Source organism: Pongo pygmaeus, chromosome 7, assembly GCF_028885625.2.
Source record: "Pongo pygmaeus isolate AG05252 chromosome 7, NHGRI_mPonPyg2-v2.0_pri, whole genome shotgun sequence".
NCBI lineage: Eukaryota > Metazoa > Chordata > Mammalia > Primates > Hominidae > Pongo > Pongo pygmaeus.
This window is the reverse complement of record NC_072380.2, coordinates 152487171-152501036: the sequence shown is the minus strand read 5'-3', so window position 1 is coordinate 152501036 and position 13866 is coordinate 152487171. Positions and strand designations below refer to the sequence as shown.

Genomic DNA, 13866 nt, shown 5'->3' with positions numbered 1-13866 from the left:
ATGGCAGGCAGGGGACCTGTTATTGTGCTGTGCTCCACTGAGCTCCTGGAAGTCATTTTGCTCCCTGGGCCTCTGGGGCTTCCCCATCAACACAACGAGACAGCTTGGGTGAGATTTATGGGCACTTAGCACAAAACCAATTTGACCCACAAAAGCATTTGGCCTGGATGTTCTGATCCCTGGGCACACTTGAAGCTTGAGCCACCCAGAAGAAAGCCAAAAATCACTTTGTTTGGCAGGGGATGGGGAGCTGGGAAGATGAAGAGGGACCGGCAATAGCAGAGAGAACCATGGTTGTCACAAACCAAGGCCAGGTGCATTCCGGGCTCCCCAAAGCGCTGAGCATAAATCCATTCTATGTGGTTCTTTCTTGACCACACCTGATAGAGGCTGCTGATTCAGGAAAACAGCAAATCTATGACCACAGTCCCCCACACTGACCTTCTATGTTGAAGATCCCAGAATTACAAAGAATGGTCCAGTGAGCTTCCCTAGACCTCTCGCCCAGACCCCCAGCCTCAATACTTTGCCACCCTGCTCCCCAACTCTCACTCAGATGTTTGGACGATGTGTCGTCATGTCTGCAACTTTTCAGTGGTTCAGCCAAAGAAGAAATTGTCCGCCATGAACAAGAGCACTCTCCTACCTAATGGTGCCATTGTCATGCCTAAGAAACATTCATACAATATTATTGTCTGATACAGACTGTATGTAAATCCCCAATTGTCCCAAAAATGTCCAAGAGCTTATTGAGTCTAAAATACAACCCAAGATCACCTCCCACAATTGCTCGTCTTGTTGTTCCAGACTTCCCCAAATAGGATGTCCCCATCACCATTTCTGTCTTCACGATGTTGGCCTTTTTGAGAAGTCCCGGCCAGGGTCTTATAGAATAATGCCCTGTGATCTCCTCTGCTTGTTTCCTCAGGTTAAGACACTTTTGGCAAAAAAAAAAAAAAAAAAAAAAACAACAACAAACCCAACAGAGTTGATGTCGAGCAGCCGTGATTTATGCATTTGATGTTTGGCTCTCTGGGGACCTCTGTGGTAACTGCTTTCATTGTGGATAAATAAGTCGTATTAAATGTTGTTTTCCTCTGTTAGGGGAACTAACTGCACATTCAAGAGAGGCGTCTGTGGATGCTGGGTCTCACTGCCAAAGCCGAACACGGCTTCGGGATTTCTGCCTTCTCAAGTGGACCTCTGCTGTGCTGGGCGAATGCCTCTACTCATTCCCCTACACAACTGTGGGGATGGTCCAGCTACACATAGACAGGAAGCCCAGAGAAATGCTCGATGTGAGGGTCCCCGCAAGCCAGTCGGGCTCTTTCGGCACCCGGCCCCCCCAAAGCTCCTCAATGAGGAGCAGAGACTGCCAAGCCCTTCCACTCATTCATCATCATAAAAATGTAACTTGCTATGGCAGCCTCTTGGCCATTAAGGGCTATACTTTGTGACCTCTGTCCTTGAGATCTTTGCTCTGACAAGTTCTATAGCCTTCTCAGTGCTGCTATCGTGATGCAGTGTCCCTGCTGTGGCTAAGTAACCTTTCGTTTTGATCAAGATTTGTCCACGCAGACTCCTACCTCTGCGCCTTTGCCCGTGCCATTCCCACTACCTAGAAGGTCTCCCCTTTGCTCTCCAGCTTTGAGGTGGAAACAGAGCATCTTACACTTCCTTTTGGTGTCTCCTGACCCTTTTGCTCCCTGTTGGACTTGGCGATGTCCTCTTCTGGGCTCCCCTAGTCCTTGTTTTGGTCGTGAGTGACCGCACCAGGGAGCAAACCTTCTATGGCCCCGGCCACAGGAGCAGCAAGCACTGGGCAGTGCCCCAGAGGGAAGGACCATCGCGAGAATAAAGGCACTGAGATGTCTGGCATCTTGCCCAAATGGCCACTCATCACCGTGATTGAGGCACGTCTTAACTTGCTGAAGTGGAAACAGGGTAACTCAATGCACGCCTCTGCACCATCCCTGGAAACAAATCGAGATCTATGAGAAGAAAACTGGTCATCATAGCATTGGTGATTCAACGGCACCTGCCTGGCAGGGTGGAGTGTGCCCCATACAACAGGGCTGGAAGCTGCCATGCTAGATATTTCTCATAAGGCGGGTGACAGGGATGGCACCAGACTACGGGAGCATACTTGCGATGTCACTCTGAAGAAGTTGGGCCCCGTGATGGGAATGTCATCAGGAAACTGGGTCCACACTGTTTTCTTGTGGCAACACTTCTGGTGGAGGCTGCGAGGGGATGGGGACATGCACCATGAGTGACTCAGGACCCCCCAGCCTCTGTGGCCTGGCTCCTGCCCACCCCTAGCTCTGGGGCCTTGAGAGAGGCAAGCATACGCTCTTCTCGCCTCCAGAGAGCAGCGTGGGGGTGTGGATGCTGCTCAGGCCCTGGCATCTCGCACGCCTAGGACCAGCCTCTGCCATTCACAGGTGGGTGGTGGTTTTGCCTCTCTGAGCTTCAGTTTCCCCATCTTTAAATTGGAAATTATAAATAACACCTACTGCAAAGAGTGCCTGTGAAGACTAGATGTGATGTGATGACATTTAATGGCACCTGCTCTGTGCCAAGCACCCCGCCAGTGTTCTTATACATGTTTGCCTTTCTCATGAAAGCAAGGCCCATGTCTCCCAGAGGAAGTTACTCTGGGGGCATTGGATTTGAAATCAAACTATGGAAAAAAAAAGTGATCAAGTCTGGTTGAGGAACTCAGGCAGGGCTTCATGGAGGAAATGGGTTTCGGAAATCATTGAGGTGAGCCTTAGAGGAGCAAATGGGTGCTATTTTAGGCAGAAACACAGCACAGGCAAAGGCATGGGCCAAGGCCCAGGGGTGCGACAGCACAGTGGGCACAGATTCTATGCCACCATCAGTGGAATCCTGCCACTCTTGGGAGACCTGACACAGCATAAATCTCAAGGCCCTCCACAAGCTGGCCACATCCTGTCATTCAAGCCATTCTTCTGCTCAAGAACCTTCCCTGTCTCCCTAGTGCCCACAAAGTTCATTTATGTTAAGGTCCTGCACTCTAACCACCATAGCCTGACTCCCAGGCTTTCAGGGAGGCACTATCCATCTAGATATCCCTCCTGGGTCCTCCCCCCATAATAAAATTCTAAAAGTAGATCCTGGAGTCTCACCGAACTTGAATTCTGTGGCATCCCCTTGTTTGGGTGGGGTTTTGACAGGCAGAGGACATTAGCTCAAATTTGCATATGGGGATCTTTCTGGATAAGATCTTGGTCTTTCCCTTAAGCATCCTGGGGTCTGCATCTGTGCCCACTGGGACTGAAGCTGGCTAAGGCCTTGTGGGTACTTGCTCCCCTCACCCCCAGGAGATGAGACCTATGGGTCTGTCACCCAGCACAGGGTCCTCTGAGGGTGTCAGATGATCCAGGAGTGCCTACTGTCATGGTGAGTGCTGGTGACCCAGAGGTAGCAGCTCCTGGTGAGAAGCTCTGTGTGCAAAGCTGTCAGACTTAGAAATATGAGCTTGATTTTGAAATGAGGCCTCTGGGTGGTGGAGGCTGAGGGAGGGTGGCATGTTGTACAGGAAAGAGGTCAAGTCTAGGGAACATGGGTGGAATCAACACTCAGACTTTGTCTTTGTGATTTGCTGTGTGACCTAGGGCAAGACATCCCACTCCTCTGGGCCTGAGTTTTCTAACTTACAGACTAAAGGGTCTGGCCAAGCTCCCAAGGCCCGCTCCACCCCGCCTCAGTGTCCACCATGGACAGGGCGCCAGTCTGGGGAGGACTGGCTGGGCTGACTTCAGCTGCATTGGAAAATATCCCCCGTCCACCTCCCCCAACACCTTCTGTTGCAGGTGACTCTCAGATGCCTTAGTTTTAATGACATATGGATCCTTAATTAACCAACAGCCCTGTGCAATCTTTGCTTAATTTCTTGGTAGGCTCTCCTCCCATCCTCACCACATGAGGTGCTCTAAAGGAAGAAAGCCTTAGCCAGTTGAGCTGTGAGTCATCAGTATCTGCAGAGCAGCCCACAGGCCTGGCCCCTGGAGCTCACCCTTGCTGGTGAGAGAGGGGCCTGCCCCTGCCCAGCATTTACCTTTGGGATTGGCCCAAAGCAGCTGTTCCACCCTGCCGTGTCTTCCCTCTGGGTTCCTCGCTCCAGGGTTCTCTTTGCTTCCTGGGAGAATATGTCCCCCTACCCACTTCTGAGGGCCACTTGGCCCAGCAAAGGGCCTTGCCTTGGGTCAGCTCAGCTCAGCTGGGGCCCAAACTTCTTAGACTTACATATAGTGTAGCACCGTGCAAGTGAAGATGTTTCTTCCCACTGGCACACTCACTCTTCATTGCTGGGTGGGGGGTGGGTGGGGCAGAGCACTGCCCCATTTGGCATATGGGGTAACAGGGCTCAGAAAAGCGGCAAAGCGGGAACTCCAAGTCAGGTGTCCTGACTGCATATTTCCAGGTACCTATCCTGAAGCTCGCAGGGCAGGGCAGGGCAGGGCAGGGCAGGGCAGGGCAGGGCAGGGCAGGGCAGGGCAGGGCAGGGCAGGACGGTTCCCTCAGATTGCCATGAGGAAGGGACATAGATAGGGGCATGCCTCAGGAGGAAGAGGGAGGGGGTGTCATCTCCAGGTCAATCAAATACATACGCGGGGGCGGGGGCGGGGGCGGGGGCGGGGGCGGGGGCGGGGGCGGGGGCAGGGGCCATTTCACATGGGCAGGTATCAGAGAGGAATAAGCGTCAGGTCAGGCAGAAAAAGATGTGCTGAGTCTGCCAGTTCCTTCACCCAGTTCAAAAGCCCAGCTCTGGGCTCAGCACCACAGACAAAACCATAAGCCAAGAGCCATGTTCAGACGAAGGCTTTGGTTGTTACTAATCACACAGAGCTTTGTCTGTCTTTTCTCTATAACAGTGGCCCCCAGAGGGCAGATCTGAGACCAGCAGTAGTGGGGTCTCTGGCCTGAAGGGTGGGCTGGTGGACCTGAGTTGGGTATGGCGTGCAGTACGTTGTGTAGTAGAACGTGGCTGGAGGGCACGGTCACCCCCCAACCCCGCCCCGCCACCTCACAAAGCCTGCAGTAGCCCCTGTACAGGATAGGGCTCTGCGGCACGTGTGCAAGAACCTCTGCTGAACCCTCCCACACCTGTGGTGTGACCCAGGCTGGCCGCCTGTCCCAGGAGGTAGATCTGAGAAAGAGCTAGAGAAGCACAGTGATGCTCAAACACATCTGGCAAATGCCCCACTAGAGCCTTCGTTTCCCCCTCTGCGAAGGAAGGATCTGGAGAACAGGACTGTTCTGGGAGGATTGGGGATGGAAACCCCTGTTCTGCAGATGCTTCTGTGATAAACCATCCAAAACACTGGGTGGGAATCTGCCCCCAGGGCGGGCCTGGGTTTTGTCTGAAGCTTTGTGTGGGACTCACAGGTTGGTAGGGAATCTGGAGTCGGTGGGGAGGCAAGGCTTGCCCTTGTCACCAGCACCTCCCTCAGTGTGGTGACAGTTGGTTCTGGCACCTGAAGGGTCCAGTTGGGAAGACGGAAGGGGGAGTCAGTTCCTTGGAGACCTCTATGCATCCAGAGAGCAGTGCTTGATTTCGAGGAGGGAGGTCTTGTAAGCTTCAACCATGAGTCTTTGCCTCTTAAAGTCTGAGCCCTCAGTCTTGCCTCTTCTAGCCACCAGGCATTGGGTGGTGTAGACATTGGGGGCCTTCCTAAGCACCCAACCCTGGTTCCTTTCCCTCCTCATTTGTAATAGGACCACTTGGTCTTGGCAAGTCACTTATCCCCTCCTACAAAAGATGAAATGGCCAGGTGAGATAAGAGGCAGTTGTCTTCCAGGTGGATACTGGTGAGGATGAAGTGACAGAGTGTGGTCATATCCTGGACTGACATTTCAGTGGGGGAATTTGGAGAGACAGGGACCAGTCTTTCCAGCACTGGGCTGGGTTCCTACACAGGGACCAGATCCTGTCTCCCAAGGACATCACCTGTTTCAGGTAGATTAGTTCTGTAGACTCCCTCTCCTCTCACTGGAGACTGTCCCCACAGAGCCCTTTTAATCCTTCTGATGGATTTTCCCATCAGATGGGGTCTCCTTGATGACCCCAGCACTCAGTGCCCAGTGAACCAGATGCCGGGACAGTGGTGTGGGTAGGAGCACGCTCCAGGGAACCAAATCCCACTTCTCTCAGATGACACAGCTATGAGGCATGAGGGGCTGCAACAGTGGGCCCGGCAGCTCCCGGGGGCCCCTTTGTGTAACTCGGGCTGCTGATTCAGCTGTTTCTCCAGCCACTATTGACTGAGCACTTTGAGCATGTGCTGCCTGCTGGCCTCACTGGGAGCCACGATGGTGAGCTAGACGATTAAGTCCTTGGCTTCATGGGACTAAGATGCCAATGGACCACAGCCTCACTGATGCACAGAGTCTAGAAGCAGGGCCAAGGAGCAGGGAGCAGGAATGGGAACCAGAACAAGTCTCGGCAACTGTTTTACTCTCTCACGTGGAATTTTAGAAGTTGGGTAGAAAAATAATATGAAAGGAAAAACACGATTAGTGGGAACCCAGTGAAGCAGAACCCACAATTAACAAGATTTCTCTATAATTTGATAGCTCCTCAGAGGAACACACTCCTGAAAAAGGCTAATTATATATTTGTTTGTTCAGCCCACAAATAGCATTTTGACAGCCATTTTGTGTGTGTTGGGGGGGTGGGGGAGAAGGACCTTATGAGATCATCTCAGTCCACCCTCTGCTTTATCAGAAATCTCCACTAAATAGATATTGCACTGGGTTAGGCAAAACTGTTGATTTTGTTGATTAAAATTTAAATAAGAAAACAGATTAACCCCCACTTGAGAGATTTGAAGATATCAAGTATATCCAAAAACATTGATGAGGCAGCTTGCAGTTAAACAGAGACATGCAACAGAGATATCAAAGATGAGTAGAATTTAAACCACTGAATTGAGGAGAAAAACTTCCAGTCCATTCCCAGCAGGCCAAGATATCACTGATAATCCCTCTTAGATGTACAGTATTTTTGACTTCAGCCAACTGTGTATCCTTGTACCTTAAAACATCAAAAGGAAAACTTGTTGTTTGTGACTCCAGGCATAGAAGAAATTAAGCTTGAATTAGTTCCAAACTCACACCCTACAAAATGATTGGCATATACTCATGGGGCACCTCCTGGGGAGGGTGGGGTATGGGGATATAGACCCTCGTGCATCCATCTGGGGTATGTGTGCGCATGTGCTTGACTGGATATCTGTGGGTCTTTGGATTTTTGTGTTCCTCCCCTCCAGCCCCCAGCATTGCTGGGCATTTTTGTGACTGTGCAGTAAGAGGACCTGGATTTGGTTCTTATGAAGATGCTACCGGAGGCCTGCCAGAGCACTCCCTGTGGGAGGGTGATGGAATTCAGGAAAGTTCTAGCAGAAATGGGCTTAGTTACCTTGGCACTGTTTGTTCACATTCCAGGAAGATGAAATGGTTGGTCCCGGACCCTTAGCAGGACCCACCTTCCTACCTTGGTGAGTGGGATTTGAACAGGCCCTAATGTGGTCAAGGTGTCAGGCCTTTGGTAGGAAGCTGTATCAGATTTGGCAAAAATCAGCAGTTCAAACTCATCCATAGAGAACCAAATTCAAAAGGAGCCTACTGCTTCTGTTTGTTTTCTTTTGTTCATCTTCTCTGGCCTTCTCTGTCTGTGGAGACGGCACCTTCACAAATGGCCTTAGAATGCTGTTCTGAAGTTCAACAGAATGAGACAACCATCAAATGAATAGCAGAGGTATTTATTATTGTCACAGCTTACCTAATAATTTAAATAAAACTAGTCACCAATGTTTACAAGTCCAAGTAGATATCTAGCCCATGTAGAATATGTAACTTACACAAGGGTTTGCATCTTTCTTTTGTAACGAGTACGGTACGCAGCCCTGTATATATTTTACAATGTCTTTACAGAAAAAAGATCATTTAATGTGGTGTTGTACAATAATGCACTTTTCTAATTTTTTTCCATTAAAATCTCTATGGCACGTTTACAAATGTATCTTGGTCTTTCTTCACTGAGAAAGGTTGGACAAGACCTGCTTTGATGCCTCGTCTTCCTGCCTGTAAACCACATTCTGAAAGCAGAGCAAGGTAGACAGTCCTGGCTGTATACCCTGGCTTGCTGTTTGTCTTCCTCATTGCAGACAGGCCTACTCAGAGGCCTTTCCCCTAACAACCTTGGTCAAGTAAGGAATTTGCCTTAAAATACGAAACTATCCTTCTTGGACTTTATGTGCTGACTCAGTTATTTTGTGCAGCTTGAATTGGATCCAGGAACCAGAAAGTAGATGAGCACCATTTCCAGGAGGCAATGAAACCGAACCTAACCAGACCAAACCTAGAGTTTGACCTCAACTGAACCGAGACCAGATTTGCTGATTTTTGTTTTTCTTTTGTGGCCAAGGAATCTGAGTTACAAATGAGGCAAACCATGCTGCCCTTTTCCACCAGTGTGTGTATGGACACAAGAAGGGAAAGCGAGGCAGTTAGCAGGTGCTCAATGTTCTTTATATTGAAGGCAAATCTGCTCCCTCCAGCTCCATAGGAGCTGCCCAAGTATTGGGGCTCCCGAGCTCCACCTGGAAGGCTCATGAAGACAGGTTTCTGGGTCGTGCCCTTAGTCTGGATCTAGGATGGGGCTGAGAAGGTGTATTTCCAAAGGGCACTCAGGTGATGCTGCAGCAGCTGTCCCAGAGATTAATGGGAGATGCTGGCCAAAAGCAGACCATGGCCACAGGTCATGTTCCTGAACCTGGCCACACAAAGCCAGGCTGCTTTTTGCCTGTCTTGGAGGCCATGCCTCCTCTTTCCCTGCTTACCTGCTCAGCTCTGTTTGGCTTCCCCCAGGGCCTACCCAGGGCTCATCCAGGAAACAGATGCGCCCGAGCCCTGATAAGAATTTTAATTCTTAGTGATTAAGGCTTAATTTACTTACGGAAAAACTTACTCTGGGGTGTTCCGTGTTCCGTTCTCTGCATTGTGACTTGGGGTCTTAAATCCTCTTAAAATGTAAATAAGGACAGATTGCTTTCTCTCCTCAACCCTTCTGTGGATGCCTGGTTAGAAGCCAGGTCTTTCCTACCGGTCAGCTTTGCTCCTATCTGCGTGCCCGGCTTGTGCTCTCCATGGTGTGCAGATGTGCCCGCGTGGCACCCCCACCTGCTGTTCCCTCTACCAGCAGCTCTTTTCACCCCCACCTCCTCCCATCCTCCCAGTGTCTCTGCTCAGATGTGACCTTCTTGGAGGGCGCCTCTCCAGCCTGCTTTCTCCTCTAGCACTGATCACCATCTGCCACTACTAAACATTTGACATGTCTATTGTGTCTCCCCCAGGGAAGCATGAGCCCCACAGGGCAGAGGACAGGGACTTTCACTTGCTTTATTCATTCACAGCTCTACCCTAGAGCCACGTCTGCAGACAATAGTCCTTCAGCATTCCCCAAATACCTAAATGATGGGATGAAGTCAGAGTCTGCCCCTGGAGAGCCAGGGAGGCTCTTGCATCCTTCTCTTCCTCTGCTCCTCCTACCCCAAACATTAGTCTCATTACCTGCACTGGCCCTGAAGGAGAACTTCCTGGCTCAGATGGATCCAAGGTCCCCACACCCTGACACATGAGCTCAGAGAGGCTGTGGGACCATCCAACTCATAAGGCAGGGGCTGTTGCTAAACTGCATCCTGGGGTCCAGTGGCTCCAAGAATATGAACTGGGGATCCACAGCAGGGCTGGCTCTTGGTTTATGACCTAAGGCAATTTCTATTTCTCTTCTCTTTGGAAGACAGTTTCTATCCTCAGTGAACCAGGTTAGTGCTTCCTAAGAACTCTGTGCTTTCCAGAATCTTCAAGGGATAATATGGCTGAGTTCCTTTCCTGTCTTTTCTATTATTTTAGCCAAGGCCCACTCAGCTCAGAGGGACACCCAGGGCAGTCATGGATGAGGCAGTTTTGAGTCCCTGGGCTAATCAGTGCAGGATCCACAGCTCCTTTTGCTCCCTAATGAAAACTCTGTGTGATAAGGACACCTGAGATTCTAATCCCACAATAGCGCCTTCCCCTCTCTCCGCCATCCCCCTGCTGCTGGTCATTCAATCCAAACACACAGGTGCTTGTGCCGCTGCCCAAATGAGGAATCGGGGGGCAGGTGGGAGACTTTGGAGCATATTCCAGGGAATCGTCATCACTGTCATCATTGTTATCACCATGTACCTGTTAATGGAAATAATTGCCACTTAAAATACTTTTCTGCATATCTCGGTTTGTTCCTCCATCATGTGGTTAAATTTTCATTAGGTTCTGTGCGGGGTACTTTTGAGACGATCTGATGAGAACTGTAGGAGCACACCACAGCAGGAATACACAGCATACTTGTTGTGAGGTCCCTTGAAGAGGACACTTGAGGAAAAAGCAGTTATGCTCTAGGCAACTGAAACCACGGTGACAGACAGGTCGTGATTGGCAGCGATACGCCGCCATGTAAAGAATGTGAGATTTCAAAGGTTTTACTCTCCCTTTCTGCAAGTGGAAAATCCTATCAATTAAGAGCCACAGCAGATGTTCCAGCTTGCAGGGGCCAATTTTCAATTGAGCTCCTTCTCATGTGAGCACCTCTGTGTTATGCTGCAGGATGAGCAGTATCAGAACTTCTTTGTTTTATAATGATTCTCACAAGCAACCCAGAGGGGTGAGCCCTACTATTTAGTATCCCTGTGTCCTTGGTTACTTGGCTCATCTGCAAATGGTCAAGTAGATATTATTAAATAAGACATAGGAGATCACCTGTGCTAAGCAGTTCCCATCATCGTGTGGTAGGCACTGTGTGCTAAGTTCTTTTCCGATAATCCTCAGAGCATCTCCTAAAATGCTTTCCATAGCATGCTGGTCCTATAAGGTCTCCCACCACCCTCCAAAAAAATGTAACAGGCACTGCTGCATTCTAAGTCCCTTTTGTGTAGATTTACAACCCACACCACAAGACATCTCACAATATTTACTGTCTTAAATAAAAATTTGAACTTTGCCAACCTAGGGGGTTCCTGGGCAAATCTGATCAATCCGTTTTCCCCAGAACACTGGTGGCATTCATCACCAACCCATCCTGCATGCCTGTGATCAGCAAGGCTGTGCAGCAGCCCCTCCCGTCTTTGCACCCTCCAGGCCTATCAGGGTTGCACTTCCTGGTCCCCTGGGTGGGTGAGGTCATGTGATTAGTTCTGGCCAATGAATCACAGGTGAAGCTGCACAGATCACTTCCCGGCTGCAACCTGAACTGTGTGAGACCCTCCAGGACTTTCTTTCCTTCTGTTGCACTGACAGGCAATTTTCAAGATAGTGGCTAAGCCCAGGTCCTGAAGAGAGGAGGTAAGGTGGGGGACTCCCCAGCTGGCCCATGGTGGATGCAAACGGTGAGAAAAAACCTTCAAGCCACTATGACGTAGGGGTTGTCAGCCTCTCCTGACTGCTCCAGGTTTGTTCCTGGGGACACCGTTCCTCAGGCGGTGAGTGCCTGGCACATGCAGGTTCACAATAAATATCTGAGTTAATGACTGGCTGACATCTTCCCAAACAGTAAGAGGGGTCTCTATAGAGACCCTAACATGCAATAAAACCTTACATTAGGAGCAGGGGGTCTTAATTATCTGGGTTAAGTATTGCCCACTCCAGTTTCACCCTCATCCAGGGACTTTTAAGAAATATTTCACCCATAGAGCCTTTTCCATTTTAAATGTGATTTTCACTTTCAATTCTTTGTGTTTCCTCCTTAAAACAGGACCGTGCTGGTGGCCCCATCAGAGGACGGGGACAGCTCTCTCCTTCTGTAAGTGAGGCAGCCTCATCCTTCCCTGGATCCTCAGCATCTCTTAACCAGCAGTGGCAGAGGTTGAATTAGAATGGCACCAGCTTCAGATAAAAATCCAGATCTCGCTTTTCAAAACGTGTCTAGAGCTGGTGGCTGTAAGGAACCAATCAAGCCTCAGCTGTGATTCTAATCCTGCCAAGTCCACCTGAGAGCCAACTCGTTCATCCAAAGAGAGAACGGTTTGGATGGAGCTCAAGGTGCCTGGCTCGCTGGCATAGCCCAGACAACCTCTTAAAGGCCGGGCCAGAGCTAGAAGGTCTGTCACTACTCAGTTGGGGAAATCATCTGAGAAGTTCAAGTCCACTGCCTCGCAACTCAAATGAGTCAGCCTCACCAACCAAGAATCGCGTTCATAAACAGACTCAGCCTGCGTGCCGTGGGGTTTCCCGGTCTGCAACTCTCTCACCTGGCCCTCCTGCAGGGCCCGGCGGGGACTGGGGAGGGTCAGTGCTCCCTGGGGCGGGGACTGGGTCTGTTTCCAGGCTCAGTGCCTCCGAGTCATACAGATGCCAGGTGGTCCTGCTGCTTACCCTCGCTGAACCTCAGGCTTCTCGTGTAAACACGGCGCTTTTGAGGAATTATTATTAACATCTCCCTGTGAGTCAAAGCACCTACTGAGATAATGTATGTGATGCTTGTAATAAATGCAGCTACTTGCCAGGCACTCTGAGATGCTGCCTTTGTGGTTATTATTTTTAGTTCAGCCGTATGCGTGCCGGAACGTGTTCCTGTTGGCTGTGCGTCTACCATTGAAAGTGGCTTCTAGTGTGTTTATTTGCCTGGCACCTGCCCCTTTTTGCTGCTCCTTGCAATAGCCCAGACTTGAGCCAGGGTACAGACCCAGAACCCCTTGAATGAAAGGGAGACCCAGTGCCCTTGAGGAAGGACCCTGGGACACTGCCACACATTTATCCTGTGAATTTTTCTCATAGCCTTTCTCGAAGGCAGCTATGGCCATTTACTAGGGACACAGTGCACTGGGAGAAAGGAGAAAGATCAGACTTTTTGGGGATCACGAGACCCTGGCTCTGAACCGACACTGATTCCAGGAGACCTGGATGTTGCTGTGGTCTGGCAGTCAGAGGAGGTGATTAGAGTGAGGTGATCCCTGGAGTTGTAGCTCAGGTCCATCTCAAAGTGGGCACCATGGGTCTCCCAACCCATCCTGTGGCTGCTGACCAAGTTCTGGAATGCGTCATTGGAATAGACACTCAGCAATGGGCAGAACCTGTACACTGGTAATAGACCTCGCCCCCAGCCAGGGCTGATGGTGGACCTTCACGCAGGCTGAGCTAACTATGGCACTGTGTCCTCTGGGCCAGAAGTGGCTCTGGGGACAGACTCCAGTCACAAATTGACCACTTGGAGCTCTCTCTATTCTTTCCTAACAAGAACTGGATGGAAGAGCTGTCTGCCCCTGAGGCAGGCTGACTGGAGGGGATGAAGCCAGCATTCAGGCATCTTGTAAGGTCTAAGAGTGCTTAAGTCCTGGGTGAAATCACCCCCATGGCCAGATCCACTCCTGTCCCTTCTACTGGCTAATACAAGCTCATCAGTTTTTAATAAGCCAGGTGAGCTTTGATGCAATGACACAGACTGTAGCAGCCTGACTCATTATAGGGGGAATCTTCTATTCTCCCCTCCAAATCCCTTCTCTCCACCTTTATCCACTCTGCCCTGTGTCCATGGAAACTAACCTGTGTGGCTTCCATGTAGGCTTGGTCAATGCGGAGCTCTGGCAGGAAGTCAAGAGGTTGGAGGAAAGAGGGAGGGAGGGATTTATTCCCTTTCCCCTGTGGCAACTCTGTGATCTGGATGTTGTCTAAAGCAAGGGCCTCGGCTTCTGCCAGGAGGCCCTCTCCACACTGTCTCTGGCTTCCAAGGTTCTGAACTGCCCTTTCTTCCTGGCCTAAGGAAGTGAATCCTGGGTACTGCACTATCCTTTACGGTTTCCTTAT

At 50.3% G+C, this 13866-nt stretch overlaps 1 protein-coding gene across 1 annotated transcript in view; it reads left to right on the top strand.

The window, feature by feature from the left end:
• The window catches only part of KCNK9 (potassium two pore domain channel subfamily K member 9), a 104460-nt gene extending 91882 nt beyond the window's left edge, over positions 1 to 12578 (top strand). The window contains exons 3-4 of the transcript XR_008504236.2: positions 1105 to 2444; positions 11819 to 12578. The gene's annotated coding sequence lies outside the window, so the exon portion shown is untranslated. The remainder of the gene's footprint in view (positions 1 to 1104; positions 2445 to 11818) is intronic.
• Positions 12579 to 13866: the final 1288 nt, after the last annotated feature.